Consider the following 22,344-nt stretch of genomic DNA (forward strand, 5'->3'; position numbering starts at 1 on the left):
CATGACAATATTCTAAACTAGATCAGCAGTAGCTGCTTATTAGTTGGTGAACTATTAAAGTTTAGGAAGCAAATATTTTCAGCTGACAATGTTTATCAAAAGATGTTCAAATTGTATAGAGGAAGGCAGAACACTAATGATTGATATAAAACACCACCTTACTTTTTTAGTGTACCTGAATTAAAAAAAATAAAGCACTTGCTATATATGTTGGTTAGAACTTTTGGGTTTCAAGAAAAAAGTCACTCAGGTAACTTCCAAGAGTGGCAGGGAGGAGTAGTTAATATAGGATACAGGGAAAATAAGTCTGGCAGGAATCTCAACCATGCTGCAAGGGCTCACAGGGCCCAGGAAAATCTTCACAATGAGGCCTCACAGGAAAGATAAGAACAGAGAGTAGGAGAACCTAAAGGCTAAGATTTCCCTTGGAAGTTGAAATACTGCCCGAGAATACTTTAAAAAACAAGTAAATAACCAACCCTCAAACCGGCCTGTCAACTTCTGATAAGTGATGTTTACATTTGGATTCTTTGCTATCGCAGTTTATAATAAAAGTAAGACTAGTAGCCTTTAATATTTTTAAAGACTACAATTTGTACATCATCTAAGCTAGCTGTCAATAAGTGCAGGTTTAGTTACCTAAGAACAAGCTCATTCATTCAACATCAAATCTTTACTTGCACATCTACTATGTGTCAGACACTGTCCTGCATCCTGAGGATGCAGCCTGGGTACCTGGGAGGACCTGGGTGGAGCTAAGCAAATCACAGAAAGTAATTTCTATTAATACATGGCTTTTGATATCTCTTGCTATGGCAATTTTCAGGAGCTTAATTCCTTACTTTTCTATTTTGAAGGTAAATTTACTTAAAAGCAGGTTTCTTTAGTTCACATACTTTGCTTTTCTTCTGCTTCCTATGTATTCTCATTTGTCAAGTACTATATTGTCATTGAATGTCCTTATACTAGTCACCATAGATGGCTTTTTGTGTCCAGGTATCATGCATCTTTTTATTCTTCATTGGTATTGCTTTAAGTTGTGGGCATCCTTGTAATAGGTTTTCTTCTTTTTCTGACCTGTAAAGAAAATTCAGATATAATTTGCTGAACTCTGATCCCATTAACTTAAAGTTTTAGTTACAAAAGCACAAGGTGTTATAGTTGTCACTTCCCTCAATCCTAGAAATAGATGAGGTCAGCTGCACTCCCTGCCCTCAAAGGCACATATTAGTCAAAGCAGTATAAAGTTTGATTTTTAAACCACTTACAATGATCAAACTTGTTTAACTTGAATATTCATTAAATTGATAGTTATGTACTTGATCATAAGCATTTCTGAATAGTTCAAAGATCAGTGCTGGGTAAGATGGAGGCCAAGGTAATTAGAGCTTTGTATGTATCTCAGACTCTATGCTAGGCACTAGGGAAATAAAGATGAATTTAACACCATTCTGTGAAAAGTAAGTCCTCAAAGAGCTTTGTCTATATTTTGATATCGAGTAGTTTGAAGGACTAAAAAGTGGCCAAGAGTTTGCCTTTTGAGGCATAATATGTTATTAAAACTCTTCCTGGTAAAGTATAATAATTTGTGGGATATAGATTCCACAATACGGTTGGGTCAAACAATGAATGTATGAGAATCATTCCCTCCTACTAGTATTTAGGAAAATAACCACCACCAAAACAAAAAACAACAATTGAAACTAATGTTTGAAGCTCCTATAATTTATAGAAACCCCACATTTACATAATGCTCAACTGGAAGCTAACAAGGAAAAAAAATGTTAGGCAACTGAATTATCTTTACAGGTTAATGAGACTGCCAGAAAGTAACTGAGAAAGTACTTTCAAGAGGGGCATAATTTAACATAATGACAGTTCTTTTCATGCAAACCAAATTAATTTCTGGAAGTAAGTTAAAATATACTCACCCCTCCTTGCTTTGCAGGTCTTCAAGCAGGTCTTCTTTCTGTTAGATCTAGAAAGATACTAAATAGACCCCCTCCTATCTTCTGGAGACTTTAAAATGAAAATGTGGGTGAATGGGAGTAATAAGAATGATGACACCAAAGCAAGATAGCTCGAGAGTCTATCCATATCAAGGACCAAGCACAAGGTCTGCGCTGTCAGTAATTAGCATTCATACTGGGAAAGAAATTACATATTAATACACTGTGTGTTCTTTTATTAGATGGCTCATTTTTAACAGTGACATGCTTGTGGACAGAAATGTAATTCTTCAGAGAGATTTAAAAGGTTGGGACTACATGCAATTCACCACATGAATCATGGGTTGAATCAAATAAATGCCCATTATTGGCTTTTTGTATTCATCAACAGTTCAGCAGCTGTATCCCATTCTGTTCTAAAACTATGAAAAAAGGAAATCTGAACTAAAAAATAAGGGGGGAAAATGAAGGACCAAAGAGAAGCAAGGATTTTTAAAAATTATTTCCCAAATTCATCTTCTATTTCTCTAATTGAGGTAAAACTTCAGACTAGTCTTAGAGTCATCCATCTGGCTAATATGAGTGGTTTGCTGTTATTAATTAATGTAGGAAATAAAATAAACCAAAATTTGTAACAATGTTGGGAAATCATTTTAAGAATTTACTGCTATTTAATCAGTGTTTAAAAGACATTTTTATGCTAGTTTTTATGCTGTGAAGCATTTTTAGAGAATTAGAACATATAAGGGCATAGGATTCCTGGCAGTTTATCCTTTTAAAGATACCAACATCAGAAATAGATTTTAAAGCACTTTCCCTTCTTTCCACTTAGAAGAGAAGGGCAATTAAATCAGTGTGGTGAGATTTTCTTTTGCCTCTGTGTGTTGTGTAATGCCTGCCAGCAGGAGAGAGGAAGAAACCCTTTGTTTCTGGTTATATAACATATTCCAATAGAAGCTTATGGTGCACTGAGTGTATAAAGGTACTCACCTTTAAATGCTGTGATGCATTTTCAGAGAATGTATAAGGGCATAGGACTCCTTACAGTTTATCCTTTAAAAGATACCAACATTGGAAATAGATTTTAAAGCACTATTCATGAATCCTCATTGTGGTATTGTTTAAAATAACATGATGTGAAGCATGAATTGCATTCATACATGAAAATGAAATCTGAATGCATTCTGCTAATGGAAGGCAAAAGTCAATTGTCATTTAGGTCACTGTGTGATGGTAGAAAATCATTTTAATGAAGCTGGCTCCTGTTCAAAACGGTTTGGATCTCGGCGTATAAAAGAATATGAGTTCCCAAACAGGATTTCACTGGAGGCAAATACTATCAAGCGAGCAACTCAAGTGTACAGTAAAAGCTCCCACTAGCAAAAGGTTGAATAAGCTTGAATCAACAAAATAGATGGTTTTAAGTATTTTATTCTCCACATTTCTGATGACTTTAAAAGTAGTGCCCAGCTGCCTGCACTGTGTACACTCTAGGTACAGAATTTTGCTCATTGCAGCCTTTGCAATAGTTAAAAACTACGCTCCGTTTAATTAAAATTATGCCTGAAGATAAGCAATGAACATAGAATCTACACCAGAGAAAACAAGGGCTGAAGTGTATTAATTGTGCCATTATCCAACAAGTTTCTCATCCTTTTCCTCTCCTTTTTTCCCCAAATCAGAATCCCTTCATCAATTCTTAATTCAGCTTTTCCTCTTCCCTCCTTCAAAACTGGCAACCAGACTATTAAGAAATGAAATCCTCAGCAAGCCTTCCAGTTAAAGGTGCTCTTTGTGGAAGATTTAACGGTAGTAGTACCTGGCTGCCTGCACTGTGTACACTCTGGGTTCAGAATTATGGTCATTGCAACTATGCTACATTGCAACTGTGTACACTCTGCATACAGAATTATGCTCATTGCAATTTTGCTCAACCTGCAATCAGGGCTGCAGGTTCCTACATTTCCAGTCTTTTTCAAAAGACAGCAAATTTTGGCAAGGAGCTAAGAAAGTACAGTCCTTACTTCAATCTGCATTTATTCAAGGCCGAGCTGTATACCCTTGGGCAATCAAAGAGTCTTGGAAAATGCGCCAAGTGTCATGTCGTTGAGTTTACCACTGCCATCTTCTTCTCTCACACAGTAAGGCTGTGGGGGATGATGAAGGCCCCAGGGAAATCAAGTCAAGTTTATTCAGCGTTCAGTCTCAGGCTATTGGTTAAGGAGATGATGGGAGTTCTGGAAACAGAGGGTTTTTGTTTCTCATCTCTCCCTTCTCTCCACTTAGTAGAGAGGGGCAATTGAATCAGTGTCATGAGATTTACTAATAAAATAAAGAGGAAAATAAAAAGGAAAAAAAAAATTCCACAATATGTCTGTGTATCAAAACTTTGTAATTCTTTCTTACTATATAAATTTTGAAGATATGTATGTTTTTGTTTGGGAATAGGGGAGAAAAAATTATTCAAACTATAGAACAATGTAATATGGAAAATATGTAGATATTGTTGGGGATCCTATTCCTTCCGTTGTGTTTTAGAGCTAAAAATATCTAAGGTAGGAGACATGAAAAGAACAAATATTAGAAAAAGAGACAATTGAGAGGTGATGTAATGGAATGATTTAGATGTCATTTCAGTGATTTGGCGCCAAGAGGAGCTGTCTGACCTTGGCAAATTAATTTTTTTAAGTCTTGGTTTCCTTATCTGTAAAATGGATATAGTAAAATTAAACACTTTTAGTTGGATAGAGTGAAATGATATGTCTAAAGAGCTTAGCATATTGCCTGGGACAAATTAAATGTTGGTCACTAATAATGTTAAAGTATTATGATAAAATTCCAAATGATTCAAATTTTTACTTTCTACCTAGGTATTTTTGTTGGAATTATCCACTATTTTGCAAAAAAAATCTTTATGGTTCTTTTGTTTTCTTTCTCTGTAACAGGGTATTCTTGTTGCCCAGCAATTTGCATTAGGGCTCAGAGATAAAAATAACAAGTATTAAGTATTCCACATGAAAAAAATTACCACATTTGAGACCAGACTTATGACTAAGGGCTTAATAAGAGATATTAAAAAGGGATATTAATAAGGGAAGCACCATCAGTCACCATCTGATCGCACCTTTCTCAGCCCATATATAAAGACTGGGGAGGGGAGAGAGAGCTTTCAGAGTCAGCCTTGGAGCAGTATTTGTACTGTGGGAGCAGGATGGGGTGCTTGTCTGTGCCCAAAGCCAAACGATGGGGGTCTTTGAGAGAAACACTTGCAGAGTGTGAGGACACCTACATAAAGGGACTCAGCAGAGTGCTCATAGGCCCTTTGAGGAGGACTGCACTCCCCAAATTAGATGGTGCAATCACTCAGGTTTCCCATGCATTAAGTCAATGACATTGGAGATAGCCGGGTTTGAACCATTTGAACCATACTTCAGGGAACCCAGGAGAAGTGAAGGTGGGATGTATCACAAATGGGGGATGCTGAGGTTGAGTGGAAGAGATTGAGCCATCTCTCACTCTGGGGAACTGTTCAGTGATGCAGGCCTGCATGACTTGCTGAAGAACGTATATATCTGTCCTGAAGTGAGCAAGCATTTGGATGCCTACCACTGGAGGTCTTGACTCAGGGGAGTAGTGACACCAGAGAAAGAACTGTAACTACTGGGAATTTAGCAAAGGGAGATTTGCTTTTTCATTCATCCTTTCTTGCTCTTCCCTATCCGTGTGAGAGATTAGACGTAGTAGAAGAGGGAGGAGGAATTTTAGGAATTGTCTATTTCCATCTATCCTCCAAGGTATGCTAGAGTTATAGAAGCAAAAGAGTGAACAACATTTCCCTCCCCACTTTAAGTGTCTTACATCAGGTGTCTGGTCTGCATGAGAGGATGTTGAGAGTTGGAAGTTTTTGACTGGCCTGTTTTTTTGATCTCAGTACACAGTCAGTACCCAGAATAGGTCTGCTTTCACCTGATACTGTGATGGGTGATGCCCTCATTACCTTCACTTCAGAGTTACATCAGTTCTCTAGCTTGATGCCAACATTTAGTTTGCAGGGAATTTCATTGTCTCACCATCCCACAGGAAATCACATTCATGTACTCTATTGAGGGCACGATGCTGGGAGGACCTGCAGAGAAGACACGTTGGATGCCTTGGGAGATATACAACTGCTAGAGGGTGGGAGAAAAATCTTTCAAAATATACACATCTACAACTTCAGTGAAATTTCTGAAGCTCTAGTAGTGAGAATTGTCTGGAAAAGTCTTCAAATTGGAAAGACAAGTTGCTAGACTTTTTCTTCTCCATCAATAAGGAAGAGGTAAAGCTTGAAGCGCTTCTTTGCATTTTGGAATCAATATAGGCCACACATGACTCATTTACAAAAACTACCAGCTGTTTTGTGATGTCTAGAACAAGAGAAGCTTCTCCAGCTGGTCTAAGCTGCTGTATAAGTAATTCTTTCAACTCTCACTAGGTGGATCCAATCAGTAGTGGTTAAAGTGTCTGAAACAAGTTGAAATATTCATTGTAGCCTGTAGCAGATAGGAGAATCAGAATGGAAATACCTAGGGTTTTGGAGTGAAGCCACACTCTTTTCAGTAAGTAATTATTCTCTTTGAAAAAGAGAGCTTGCCTTATTAATGAACCCTGATAGAAACTAAAGTCTAACCAATGACATGAGGTGACCAGGCTACCCGAGCTACCCAGTATGAATTATATATTATCTGAATCACAAGCTATAAATTTGGGATATTCAGCAATACTCTTTCCATTAATTAAAGTGAGACATGTGAGACTGGGCCTGAGTAGGTAGTGAATGCATAGTCATGTGGATTATACTTCCAGTGTGTTTATTAAGCCCCTGAGCTCCCTTTTTCCTCAGTCTATATTTATAGCATCATTGTGGGCTCCACATGATTGCTGCTTGAGAAAGAAAATGTTTGAGACTGTTTTACAGATGCTCTCTACAGTATGCTGGCATTAATTTTGTGTACTGCTGTGATATTCTCATGCAGTCATGGCTTCAAAAGACAATGAAGAAGGGAAATTCCTTAGGTGATAGAGTTTAAGTAATATACACCATTATCTAATTTATCCGAGACAGAAGATAGCCTGAAACGGAATAAATATGCATATTTATTCATAGGCAGTAACAAATGGTTTGGCTAGATGTTCAGAGATTTGGAAGGAATGAGATCAGAGGATTGGTGACAAGGAGGTCTGAGGAAAAGTATGTAAAGGAACTTCTGGGGATTGGTTCATAATATCTATATCTATATCTATATCTATATCATCTATATCTATATCTACATCTACATCTATATCTACATTTATATCTGTCTATATTTCTCCCATGTGAACTCTCACAGAAAGAACCCTACTGAAGAGAAGCCTCTTAATAATAAGGACAAGATGATTTACCCTGTGCCCGACAGCAGCCTTCTTCTCTAGCCACTCTGATGTACTTTCTTAATGGGCTCTTGAAAAAAGTTGCCATGAATGATGAAGATGGTGGCTATGTATGAAATCGACAAAATTAATTGCCCTTCACTAAATCTAACTTGGCTACACTATCACTGCTAGTTTCAAAGTTCAATTCTGAGTCTCTGATAAGATATCATGTCCCAGGTGGCCCTTCTATCATTAAGAGTATGAGGTATGTCTCTTTGCAATAGACACATATCATGGATTTATATTTTTCTTCATGTTCTAACATGCTCTTCCAACATCCATATATTTACTTAGCACTTTGTATAGCATTATCACAATCAAAATTGCTTCTCCCTAGGAACTCTATCAGGCGGAAAGAAAAAAGCCATGCTCTTTTCAGTACTTACTCACAGTGAAATAAGTAAGACAACAGGCTAATGATCATGGTACTTACTTAGTATGTTTCCTCTTTATTCAGAACCATTAAACACCCTGTTGGAGACTCAGCTATAGCTCCCTCTAGGAAAGGAGATCTTATACGTTTAAGGTACTATTCTACAGATTCTGTTTTGCTTACTGAATCAGTGACCAATACTTGGTGTTTTTTCTTCAGTAGCCAGAACACCCAGATCTGGATATAAAAAGTCACAGAGAAAGAGGTATATCTCTCTATTATGCCTATTGGTCAATTTATAACAGTTTTTCTAACTGTTCCTGTGGCTCCGGATTTTGTTAGTTTTAGATTTTCTTCCCAAGCAGGGAATCTTTTTTTATTTGGGGTTACTACTGTGGTTCCAATAATTTGGAAGCAAAGATGTTTTGAGCTCGTGTGTCACCACTGAGTAGAAGGAAAAGGGGCAATAGCATTGGCCACATGACTGATCTTGATGATCAAGGTTGAAATATAGTAGCCACTACACAATAAGGATAAGGGAAGAATGGAGACGCTTTGGTTGGAATGTGTCCCCCAAAATGAATGTGCTCAAAACTTAATCCCCAACGGGCATTTTGGGAGATGTTTAGGTTGTAAGGACTCTGCCCTCATAAATTCACTAATGCTGTTATAAAAGGGCTTGATGAAAGGAGTTTGCCTCTTTTTGCCCTTCTGCCTTGTGCCATGTTGAGCACACAGCATTCCTCCTCTCCAGAGGACACAGCGTTCAAGGTGCTATCCTGAAAGCAGAATGCAGCCTCTGCCTCACCAGACACTGAACCTGCTGGTGCCTTGAACTTGGACTTCCCAGCCTCCAGAACTGCGAGAAATGAATTTCTGTTCTCTATAAATCACTTGGTTCCAGGTATCATGTCATAGCAGCACAGAACCAAATAAGATAGAAGGGAACCCAGAATTTCCCCTGTGGTGCCTCTCATTATTGTCATGCTAAGCCTACCATTTAAAGAACCCCAACCATCTGAAGAGCTGGTTGAGAGCAAAGCAAATGATGGAGTAGTGAGTGGGAAAAAGAAGAAATAAATACAAACTACAGCCTTGTACCCGTCTGCAGAGACATCCATCTCATCTTTCTTGCTATGGCCGAAATTTTAAACTGTGGGTATGGTAGGTTGTATTATTGTTCCCAAATACTTGCTAGTTTTCCCTGGGGAGATAAAAAATACTTTCCCACTTCACTAACTTCATACTTAACTATTTTAATATCTTTGGCCAGTGAAAATTGAGCAGAAGTTATATGAACTACTGTTAGCAGAGATTTAAGTCAGTGACTGGTTCTTGTGCTCTCTTTCCCTCATGCCACGAGATCAGCACTATTCCAGCTAGGGGTTGCTCCATGAACATGGGTTTCGAAGTATAGACCATTTAGAGAGAGCTGCAGCTAACCCACAATAAACATGTAGCACAAGAGAGAAATAAATCTTCATTGTTAGAAGCCCCTGAGGTTTTGGGTTTGTTTGTTACTGTAGTGAACCTAGTCTATCCTGACTTACACAGTATATTTTACTAACATTAATAAATTTCCCTATCAGTCCCACTCTTTTCCCCCCAATCTTTTATTTTTTTATTTCATTTATTTTTATTATTTTTTTAAATTTTATTTTATTTTGTCAGTGTTTATTTTGTGGTTGATTATTGTGGCCCGTTACCAAAACCTCTCTCCTCCCTCGCCCCCTCCCTCCCAAAAACCTCTTATCTGTTTGCTTGTCATATTAACTTCAAGGAATTGTAATTGTTGTGTCTTCCTCTCTCCCTGCCCAGTTTATTTGTGTATTTATTTATTTATTTTTAGCTCCCACCAATAAGTGAGAACATGTGATATTTCTCTTTCTGTGCTTGTTTCACTTAATATAATTCTCTCTAGGTCCATCCATGTCATTGCAATGGCAGTATTTCATTTTTTTCTATAGTGGAGTAGTATTCCATTGTGTAGATATACCACATTTTCCATATCAACTCATCTGATGATGGACATTTGGGCTGGTTCCAACTCTTAGCTATTGCAAAGAGTGCTGCGACGAACATTGGGGAACAGGTATACCTTTGAGTTGATGATTTCCATTCCTCTGGTATACTCCCAGCAGTGGGATAGCTGGGTCATGTGGTAGATCTATCTACAATTGTTTGAGGAACCTCTATACCATTTTCCATAGAGGCTGCACCATTTTGCAGTCCCACCAACAATGTATGAGAGTTCCTTTTTCTCCGCAACCTCGCCAGCATTTATCATTCACAGTCTTTTGGATATTAGCCATCCTAATTGGGGTGAGATGTTATCTCAGTGTGGTTTTGATTTGTATTTACTGAATGCTGAGTGATGTTGGGCATTTTTTCATGTGTCTGTTGGCCATTTGTATATCTTCCTTTGAGAAAAGCCTATTCAGCTCTTTTGCCCATTTTTAAATTGGGTTACTTATTTTTTGTTGTAAAGTTGTTTCAGTTCCTTGTATATTCTGGATATTAATCCTTTGTCAGACGTATATTTTGCAAATATTTTCTCCCACTCTGTTGGTGGTCTTTTAACTCTCTTAATTGTTTCTTTTGCTGTGCAGAGTTTTTTAGTTTGATATAATCCCATTTGTTTATTTTTCCTTTGGTTGCCCATACTTTTGGGGTTGTATTCATGAAGTCTGTGCCCAGTCTTACTTCCTGAAGTGTTTCTCCTATGTTTTCTTTAAGAAGTTTTATTGGTTCAGGGTGCATATTTAATTCTTTAATCCATTTTGAGTTGATTTTAGTATATGTTGAGAGGTATGGGTCTAGTTTCATTCTCCTGCATATGGATATCCAGTTATCCCAGCACCATTTGCTGAAGAGGCAGTCTCTTCTCCAGTGTATAGGCTTGGTGCCTTTGTCAAAGATCAGAAGGCTGTAGGTGTGCGGGTTGATTTCTGGATTCTCTATTCTATTCCATTGATCAGTGTGTCTGTTTTTATGCCAGTGCTGTGCTGTTTTGGTTATTATAGCTTTGTAGTATAGTTTAAAGTCAAGTCGTGTTATGCTTCCACCTTTATTTTTTTTGCTCAGAATTGCTTTGGCTATGTGTGGTCTTTTGTTATTCCATATAAATGTCTGGATAGTTTTTTCCATTTCTGAAGAAAATGTCATTGGAATTTTGATGGGGATTGCATTGAATTTGTATATCACTTTGGGTAGTATGGACATTTTCACAATGTTGATTCTTCCAATCCAAGAGCATGCAACATCTTTCCATCTTCTTGTATCCTGTCTAATTTCTCTCAGCACTGTTTTGTAGTTCTCATTATAGAGATCTTTCACATCCTTGGTTAACTCAATTCCTAAGTATTTTATTTTTTTGGTGGCTATTGTAAATGGGCAAGCTTTCCTGATTTTTCTTTCTGCATGTTCACTACTGGAGAATAGAAATACTACTGATTTTTGTGTGTTGATTTTGTATCCTGCAACTTTGCTGAAATCATTTATCACCTCCGAGAGTTTTTTGTAGAGACTTTAGGCTGTTTGATATATAGGATCATGTCATCTGCAAATAGGGACAGTTTGACTTCATCTTTGCCAAACTGGATGCCCTTTATTTCATTCTCTTCTCTGATTGCTCTTGCTAGTACTTCCAACATTATGTTGAGTAGGAGTGGTGAGAGTGGGCATCCTTGTCTAGTTCCTCCCCCAATCTTTTATAAAGAGTGTGTTGATAGTGGGTTAACTTTACAATCCAACTCTTGGGTTATTGAGTAATAAAACTGGACCAAATAAATCTAGATGAGGAATACACATAAGCCAGAGATCTTCACACTGCTTTCAGTAACTGATAATGTTGGTGTAGATAACTGGTGAACACATTTTTTGGTTATATAACAATTAGTTGTAATGTATTTAGAGGAGAAGAGTTTATTAGGTATAGTATAAAAGCATGGAAAAAAGTGTTGGGCAACCAAAAATGAAGATTGTAGTAGACATTTATCGTTTTTTTCAGTTGTTCACTTCTGAACCCACTTTCTGTGTTTGTGGTTTCTCTAAGTGTATTTGAGAAGCAGAGCCAGTCTCCCATTGAGAAAACTGAAAATGTCAGATGCTAGCTCTCCCAGCCTCCTTCAAATCTAGGGCATGACCATATGACCTAGTTTCCACCAATTAGATGCACAGTGCTGGACTTTTTAATTTTTCTTTCTCACAGTTGGGATTTGAAGAACCAGGATTTGAACACAGATTTTATTCAAAACCATGGTGGACCTTTAACTAAAGCATGTCACTAACAAATGGGAGTTAAGTGGCTTCACCACCTTCTGGCTTTGTGATCCTGGCTAAGGCACTTAACCTGTCTGTACCTCAGCTCCTTGTCTGCAAATTGAGGATAATGAGAGTGCACCTCTGCAGAGCCTTTGTAAGGAATAAATAAGATAATGCATAGAAAATACATTACCTGAGAAAACGTGTAAAGCAAGGACTAAATATTTGGGAGCTTAGTCATGCAGCAAAGCAGAGATTGTGGGGACTGATGGTGGCAGAAGTAAGCCTGGATTCCCAAGGCACGTTGGCAGTAATGTCAGCCCAGCCTCTAATGTCCATGCCGCTCTGGTGGTGGCTGTTTTCTCACTGGATGAGTTCTGTGGTATGATGAGGCACTGCTCCTATCTGGGAAACTCCAGCATGCTTCTTCAGAACCTCGCAATGATTCTGTAAACTTCGCAATAGAGTGTTAGTAAATCTCTTGTTTGCTATGTCTGCCAAGTCTAGTTTTTGTTGCTAGTAAGTAGGAACCCTTGCTATTTCATCAGTCCTGGCTTTACTCCTACTTGTCAAAAATGCATAAATTTTCAAAATCAGATAAATCTGGTTTGGATCCCTCTGTGCCTATTCAAATTTCTTGAACTCTTTTAGTTTCTAGTTCTCTTATCCTTAAATGGAAATAGTAATACTTTATAGGGTAACCATAAAGATTATTTGAAATAATATATATAAAAAGTACCTATCCCTGAACCTCACCTGTAATAAGCATGCAGGACAGGCTATTTCTTCACCAAAAGCCAATATGGATGTTTTTGTCTCTTTCATGATAGGGATTAGGCTGCATAAACATACAAATAACTATCAGCCCTGATATTGGGATGAGTCAAAGAAACTGGGGGAGGGAAATGTCTTTGAGAGAACACGGAACATAATTGGAAAAGGGAATTTCTTTAGCCCTAGGCCTATCCTAACTGAGTAAAAGGAATAGGGATAACGCAGGATGAAGTGTGTTACATCTTTGATTGCCTTTTGCCTGCATTCAGTGGTAATTGAGTCTGCATTATTTGTAATTTTCTGCATTTTTTGTGTCGAGCCCATTAGGCAACTGTGTCATTAGTATCATATTCACAAGTGTTATCATGCAGTTACAGCCAACAGCCACTTAACGGAAAAATCCACTTTGAATCATGTGGATTTTTTTTTCTCTCCTCCCTATTTCCTTCTTTCATCTTGCTGAGGACACACATACACACACAAATGGTAAAACATTGTATATGCTGAGTTCTCCTATTTATGATAAAAGATCTAGCTACTAAGTGTACCCAAGATAATGACTCAGTAAGGGCACATTAACTCACTCACTTTGGGTATTAGAAATATTTTATTTGCTGATTTGCTGCTATTTTTAAAAGCATGGCTTTAGGGCACTGGATTTTAAACTTCAGCGTGTATTATAAAAGTCATCAAAGAGATCACTAAACATGCAGATTCCTTGACCACTCTAATGAGGAGAGTATTAATATAGTTTCATTTCTATAATATGGAAACTGAGGCAAGAGAGATTAAATAATGTCTTAGTTCATTTTGTGTTGCTGTAACAGAATACCTGAGGCTGGGTAACTTATAATTCTGGCAGTCAGGAAGTCCAAGATCTGGCAGCCCATCTGGTCAGCTTCTGGTGAGGGCCTCCTGCTGTGTCATAACATGGCAGAAGGTCAGAGGGGAAGCTAATTTGTGTGAAGGGGGAAAACACAAGAGACATCCTTCCTTTATAACAACCCACTCATGCAAGAACTGATTCATTCCTGAGAACTAATTCAGTCTCGCCAGAGCGAGGACTCGCTCATTACCATGAGACCTACACCAAAATGCCCACAAGAGTGGAGCCCAGATGATCCAAATGCCTCCTATTAGGCCCTACCTATTAAAGGTTCCACCTCCCAACATCGCCCCACTGAGAATTGTTTCCAGCATGAATTTTGGCAGGGTCACTCAAGCTATAACAAACGACTTGGCCACATTCATTGACAGAGTAGGAACTCAAACCCAGGTATGTCTTACCTGGACTTTGTAATACTTACAACAAAAAGGTAAAGAGTGCTATGCTCTTTGACAGTCAACTAAGGACAAGTTTAGTTTTAGGACCCTTCTCTTAGTCCAGGGACCCAGGTATGAGACTTACTTGTTGGGTAAGACTTACTTGTTGGGTTCTTTTGGGCCTACATTTGCTCATTCTAAAACTAAGCAACTCTTTTTCTCATGTGCTGCTGTGTGGAGAAGCAATGGTTCCTAGATTTTAATAGAGGCCAAGATGTTACTTTCACCATGACTAAAAGAACCATTTGGATCAGGCCAGCCAGGCAGGATGCAGAATACCACAGAGTTCTGAAAGGTACTGCTGCCCAGTAACCTAAGGCTTATGGTCAAGATGGTGGAACAGATGGTTGCCAATGTCATTCTCTCCCACAAATCCACCAATTTACACCTATTAAATAGTAATGACAGCCAAGCCAGGGATGCTAGAGCTCAGGGGAAGAGGAGGAGAGACCTATGGAGTGCATGAGGGCGGGAGAAGACACGATGAGAGAAAGAAAGAACTGCTCTGACCGTTTCAAGCCCTGGCCATGTCCAGGCTAGAGCTTCTGAGCACATGGAGCAGGAGCTGGCAAAGTTGTGCCCTTCGAATGGAATTGCTTGGAGGTGGCAGGAGAGAAGAGGGCTTTGGTGGCCCCCAGGCCAGCAATAACACTAATAGGGTTCCCACGGACCCACATAGGAGCAAGGTACTACAAGAACTGAAATAAAGGAGCCACTCAGAGGCTTGTGAGTCATCACGAGGGACCAGCACATGGCCCATCCCATAGGAAGTGTTTGAAGCATGGGTGGTGGGGGAGATGGGCCCACCGGGGGAACACTGGGGCACAGCAAGGACAGCTGATCTGCTCCCCAATCAGCGCAGGACCACTCAGTGGAGACTGGGCAGGATTATAGAACTGCAGGGGGTGCAGTTTAATGAAAAGACTCAGGCCTAGACTAGAGTTTCCACACAACCCAGGTGCACCGGATCTCATGAGAGCCAGAAGTACCTATAAGGTCACCACGAAAACCTGAGCTGCACAAAAAGCCTGCCCCAGGGAATCAGCAGCAAAGCAACAACTTAGCCCAACCACACAGCATAAGTGCTGGTCCCCACAGGACGTTCCCCCATTTTAGAAGTAAGCAAAGGACAACAAATTAGTTCCAGTGCACAGTTTAAGTGGTAGGAACAGTGAATAATCCAACACAGAACTGGAAGAAAAAACAAAATACCCACAGACCAGAGACGAAATTTGATATTAAGTAGTAAAGGTCTTACAGCACCAAAGAATATCTATAAAACCTAGAAGGACTGGAATTCCCCTGGACTACCAAGCCAGGGAGGAGGGAGGGCTACGGGCCTCAGCCATGCCACCTGACACCCACAACCAGCCCAGGGATGATCACTGAGCTGCTTCAGGAAGAGCTCTGGGCTCCTGAGCTGGGGTGGTGGGGGACGAGGGCTTCTACCACACCCCCCTGACTTCTGCACCCAGCCCAGCAATGACCAAGACACCACTGGAAGCCCCCTGGTCTCCCCTGCAGGAATGAGGGGGATGCCACAGGCCTCAATCCTACCCCTCCTCCTTATTCTTTCTCCCACCCTGTTTCCTTCCCCTTTCCCCTCTCTCCTCCCTGCCAACTGCTCCACAACATCATAGAATGTAAAAGAATAATACTAATATATAAATAAACTTAAAAAAGACAGTTGTCTTTTTTCATTATTTATTTAAATTTATTTTTATTAGCATATTCATTATTACAAATCTTACTTATTCTTTATGCCCCTTATCCAATCTCTCCCCTTCTCCTTCCCCTCCCCCCTCTAATAACCATGGATTTGTTTTCTCCATCTGTTAGATTAACTGTTCTTCTGCTGGTTTGTTGCCTAGACAATCTGTTCGGCACTTAGGTGTGATCAAGTCCTCCCCTCTTATTGTAAAGCAAATGCTTCTTCTATTATTCTGGAGTGTGCTTTGTGGAGAGAGAGGACCTCTTCTTTTTGTTTTGGTCTCTACTCGTGCCTCTCCTTGTGTCACTGTAGTTGAGAGTCTGGCGTGCCATCAGTATGGTGGCTGTGACTGCTGCTGTAGAGACTAGCCATTTTTGCAGCAGACAGGGCGATTGTGGTGGTTATGGTGGACCACCCATGTGGGGATGGTGTTTTTGGTGTGCTCTTTATGTGGTTGTGGCTGGGTTTGGCTTCCCCTGGCTCCATGCCTCAGGTCCCCAACAGGGCCCCGGGGGGGTTGGGGCAGCACAATGCCTAGTTGCAGCTGGGTTTGGGTTCCCCTGACTCCATGCCTCAGAACCCTGGCAAGGCCCTGGGATGGTGGCAGCAGCTTGCCTAGTTTCAGCTGGGTTCGGCTTCCCCCAGCTCCATACCTCAGGACCCCAGCAGGGACAATACTTTCTGACTGATCAAAACGACTTCATAGCAGCAACATGAGTTCGTTGCAGGGAGGCTGGTCAGGAAGGGCTGTTACATTTTACTGTTCCTACGTAAGTGCTCCACACAGTACATCCTGAATTTCTTGTGATGTCAACAAGGAATTTTACCCTCCATGAAGAACAACCAAAACTTGGTCCGCGGGCTGAAGATGCCTTCCCTGAGCATGGCCACTCTGGGATGGCACAGCCAGCCCTGGGTGGTCCTAGGAGCTGGCCGGGTGGTACACAGGGACACACATGGCCCACGGTGCACCAGGGCTCTTAGCTGTCTTTTTGATATCAATTAGATTTTTACCAGTTTTCAGTAGGGGGTGACAATCACATTCTCTCAATTCTATTTCTTCTTTCTCTTAATTGAATAAAAATAGGTATCAAATAATAATACACCAAAGCAAACACTTGAAAGATTAACCACTTAAAAGCACTGCTTTATCTTTTCAGATCTGTGAAAACTTTTAGTGGATTTAGGATTTAGTATTGAGAAATAGACCCTTTGAGTCTGTTAAAAGATTACAATTTTGGGAAATTAATCAACAGTAAAAATGTGTTTACAGTGCTTAGATTTTCTTAAACCTTCATCTAGAGAAAATTCATGGCTCTTCTCTCTTCTTCCCCCAGTCCTCAGCCTCCAAGTTTTTTATTATCATTTGTCAATTGCATTCTACATACAATTAATTTATATGCTATCCTATTTAATCCTTACTACAAGGTAGAGCTTACTCTTCCCATTTTATAGGTGAGCCAAAAGCAGCCTAGAGAGACTAACTTCTCTGATATCACAAGCTCATAATTAGCAGAGCTAATTTATTATTATTTGACTCCAGTTCCATCTCACTCTAAAAACTGTGCCCTTACTGCCAATACTGCCTGTCTATTTAACAGAATCATATGTTTTTATGTCCTCAGAACAAGCCAGTGATAAATTCAACAATAATAACAATGCCTCCCAAAACTGAACAAACAAATTTTACATTCTCCAATTCCAATATTATAGAATTGCTCCAAGGAGAGTGGAGTTAGACATCAGCAGAATGAGAAGCTTGGGATCTCTTTATGACACATAACTGTTCTCATGTCAATGACAAAATGGCAGCGGAGCTGCACGCAGGTGACAGGAGCCCCAGAACAGCACTCTGTCTGTGCAACCTTTATTAAATGGAGCCGTTGGCTACCACCTGTGGCTTTGTAGTTGTGCCTCCCTCTGAGCACACGTTTGATCTTCCGATTAATTAGGTGCACCTTGGCTAGAAGCCCACGATCCAGCATACATATTTCAAAGCTTAAACTGGGCTCCTCCTAAGATGAAAGCAGAATGTTTCAAAGTGCAGCATAAATCCTCATGTCATCTTCTTGGAAAATGAATGACATTGACAATATTAATTTATTGATAAAACAAAGAAACATTGCAAAGAAATGATGCACTTCAACTTTTACTCCTAATTTGTATTTTTATGACCATTTTTTTTTTTTTATTGGAGTAAAGGGTGGCAGTGATCTTTTTGAGGAGATCTTTAATTGGAACAGATTAATTCCATCCTTTTGGCATTAAGAAGACAAGAAAATTGGGCTCTTGAAGATATTGTCTCTAAAATGCTCCAAAGTCTACTCACATTCTTTCAGAGATGGAGACATTGCACTGCTTTTTATTTTTTCTTCAATTGATTTAATATTCTTTGGGACAAGTAACATCTCCCTGTTTAATTGCTATAATATAGTTCCTTCTTTTTAAAGCAATTCCAACTGTCTGAGTTGCTAGTTTGTTCTCCTTCCTTTGACTTTCTTCCAAACTTGTGTCTTTCATCTCTGCAGCGAGCAATGAGTAACCAGCCAGCACTGTCTCTCCCATCTTACCCCCTTTCTCTGGGCGAAGGTAATCTCAGTATGTTGTGTTCTTTCTCTCTGCAGTGGCTAGAGTACTGCCAGCATGTGAGACACCAACAAACTCATTTTCAATCTTCAGCCACGTAATTAACAGCAAAGATGAATAGATAGAGCCAGGATTCATTTGTGCAGATTTGGTGGCTCTCTTTGTGTTATTTATGATGGATGACCTATATTTTTATTTTCCTGTTCATTTGTTTATCTTAATAGGGAGTCCTGATAAATGCACTGTAGCAGACATTTGCTCATCAGCTCTGTAGTATAGATCATTCTTTGTGTAAACTAGTCTGTGTGAGGTCATTAGATCCAGTAGGGGTGAGGAGAAAAGATCTATAAAGAATATAATTTGAATTGTTCTTTCTATGTGATCTCTCATTAGTTGTCTTTAATAAACCTTCTAGACTTTCTCCCTTTAGAATTTTTGTTATTAGTTCAGAAAAAAATTTACCAATGTAAGTGAACTCTTTTTATGACAAGTGAAAAACAAAAACAAAAGCCTTTGTAAAGAGAAAGTTAATAATTCTCTCTGCTTTCCGTCTCCTTCTGTAGAAAGCCAATGCTAACAGTCAGGGATGACCGTATCCTCATTTACATGATTACATGTGTATATATACAGATGGTCCCCAATTTACAATGGTTCGGTTTAAGGTTTTTCTTTGACTTTATGATGGTGTGAAAGTGATACACCTTCAGTAGAAACTGAATCTTGATCTTTTCCCCTCCTAGCAATATGTGGTCAATGCTTGCTCACGAGGCACAGCTCCCAGTCAGCCACGCGATCACGAGCGTAACAACCGATGCTCTACAGGGTGCTGTGCTGCAGATGATTTTGCTCACCCGTAGACTAATGTAAGTGTTCTGAGCACACTTCAGATAGGCTAGGCTAAGTTAGGATATTCTGTAGGTTACGTGCATTAAAGGCATTTGTGACAATATTTTCAACTCAAAATGGGTCTATTGCGATGTAACCCCATCGTAAGTCAAGAGCATCTGTGCATACATAATATTAAAACTGTACTATATATGGATGTATATCTGTATTTTAATATTTTTACAAAACTGAAATATGTTCTTCTACACTGTCTTCTAATATATATGATAATATATGTTCTTTTATTTTTTCATTTAAAAATATACCCATTCAAAAGTAGTTATTGAATATTTCTATGTACCAGACAGTGTTCTGGGTACTGGGAATATGATGGTCAACAAGCTGGAGAACTTCCCGCCCTCACAAAGTTTACATGTTAGTGAATCTTGGCTATCCCTCAGGTCAGAATACACAAATCCAGATCATTTAAGAAATGGCTGTATATCTTATAAATTTCATTTTCTGGGCCGAGCCCGTGGCGCACTTGGTAGAGTGCTGCGCTGGGAGCGCGGCGACGCTCCCGCCGCGGGTTCGGATCCTATATAGGAATGACTGGTGCACTCACTGGCTGAGTGCCGGTCACGAAAAAACGACAAAAAAAAAAAAAAAAAAAAAAAAAAAAAATTTCATTTTCTACTGATAGACATTTATGTCTTTTTTATTTTTATTATTATTTCCAACAATACTGTAGTAAGTATCCTAATATATTCTTATGTACCAGTGCTTTTTCCTTTAATTCTGGAATTCAAACTGACATTTCTAAGGAAAAGAAACATTCTTTTCATTTTAACAAACGTTGAAAATAACTTCCCAAAAGTTTGTCATATCCTTCTGTGCAATACTTCACTATACACATCCCCAAAATGTTGCAGAGAGCTTGTTTCCTCTCATTCTGGATACTATCCCTCTTTTGCCATTCATAAGTTGCCATTTGTGACAAATGGAGTGCTATTTAGAATATAATTTACACTTTCCTAATTACTAGTGACATGGAGCACTTTTTCATGTTTATTAGCCATTTGCATGTCTTCTAGACTCTTTGGTTGGATTTTTTTTTCTCTCAGTTTCTTTTTTCTTTGTTTCCTTGTATATTAGAGATACTAGCCCTGTGTGTACTGTGTGCTTCGCAAATATTTACCTCTGTTTATCATTTGTCTATTCATTTTTTTCACATATTTTTCACAGAAAATTTAAGGTTATGTAGTCAAATGTATTTAATTTACTGTCTATGACTGCCATCACGCAAGAGGTTCTTCCCCACCCCAAGATTATTCAGATATTACCTTCAATTTTCTTCTAGTTTTTAAAATTGTTTCAATTTTAGAATTAGATACTTACTGTGTTAAGGTTTTGTTTATGTACATGTTGTGCGATTAGGGTTTCCGCTTTGTTTTCTTCCAGATTCGTAGATAATTATGCCAGTGCTGGCCATTACCTTCTCCTCCCTACTCCCCCTAAAGCAGAATTGTCACTTGCCATAGATTCCTGGATATACTTGGCTAGAGATCTGCACCACCTGTTAGATTTTATGTCTCTTCTAGATGTCTCTAAGTTCTATAATACAATCAAAAGAGGATACTGAGCAATTGAGATTCTAGAAATGTAATGGCAAATTCATTGTCATTAGTTTGCTGTTCCCTTAGGACTAATAACGATGATACAAGTGCTGTTGCTTCACTTGCCTCTGATGAAATTTCTTTTTTTTTTTTTTTTTTTTTTTTTTAAATTTTATTTTGTCGATATACATTGTAGCTGATTAATGCTCCCCATCACCAAAACCTCCCTCCCTTCTCCCTCCCCCCCTCCCTCCCAACAATGTCCTTTCTGTTTGTTTGTTGTATCAACTTCAAATAATTGTGGTTGTTATATCTTCTTCCTCCCCGCCCCCCGGTTTGTGTGTGTATGTGTGTATGTGTGTGTGTGAATTTATATATTAATTTTTAGCTCCCTCCAATAAGTGAGAACATGTGGTATTTCTCTTTCTGTGCCTGACTTGTTTCACTTAATATAATTCTCTCAAGGTCCATCCATGTTGTTGCAAATGGCAGTATTTCATTCGTTTTTATAGCTGAGTAGTATTCCATTGTGTAGATGTACCACATTTTCCATATCCACTCATCTGATGATGGGCATTTGGGCTGGTTCCAACTCTTGGCTATTGTAAAGAGTGCTGCGATGAACATTGGGGAACAGGTATACCTTCGACTTGATGATTTCCATTCCTCTGGGTATATTCCCAACAGTGGGATGGCTGGGTCGTATGGTAGATCTATTTGCAATTGTTTAAGGAACCTCCATACCATTTTCCATAGAGGCTGCACCATTTTGCAGTCCCACCAACAATGTATGAGAGTTCCTTTTTCTCCGCAGCCTCGCCAGCATTTATCGTTCATAGTCTTTTGGATTTTAGCCATCCTAAGTGGGGTTAGATGGTATCTCAATGTGGTTTTGATTTGCATTTCCCGGATGCTGAGTGATGTTGAGCATTTTTTCATATGTCTGTTGGCCATTTGTATATCTTCCTTAGAGAAATGCCTACTTAGCTCTTTTGCCCATTTTTTAATTGGGTTGCTTGTTTTCTTCTTGTAAAGTTGTTTGAGTTCCTTATATATTCTGGATATTAATCCTTTGTCAGATGTATATTTTGCAAATATTTTCTCCCACTCTGTTGGTTGTCTTTTAACTCTTTTAATTGTTTCTTTTGCTGTGCAGAAGCTTTTTAGTTTGATATAATCCCATTTGTTTATTTTTCCTTTGGTTGCCCGTGCTTTTGGGGTCGTATTCATGAAGTCTGTGCCCAGTCCTATTTCCTGAAGTGTTTCTCCTATGTTTTCTTTAAGAAGTTTTATTGTCTCAGGGTGTATATTTAAATCCTTAATCCATTTTGAGTTGATTTTAGTATACGGTGAGAGGTATGGATCTAGTTTCATTCTCCTGCATATCGATATCCAGTTATCCCAGCACCACTTGCTGAAGAGGCAGTCCCTTCCCCAGTGAATAGGTTTGGTGCCTTTGTCAAAGATCAGATG

Source organism: Cynocephalus volans, chromosome 9 (genome assembly GCF_027409185.1).
Source record: "Cynocephalus volans isolate mCynVol1 chromosome 9, mCynVol1.pri, whole genome shotgun sequence".
Taxonomy (NCBI): domain Eukaryota; kingdom Metazoa; phylum Chordata; class Mammalia; order Dermoptera; family Cynocephalidae; genus Cynocephalus; species Cynocephalus volans.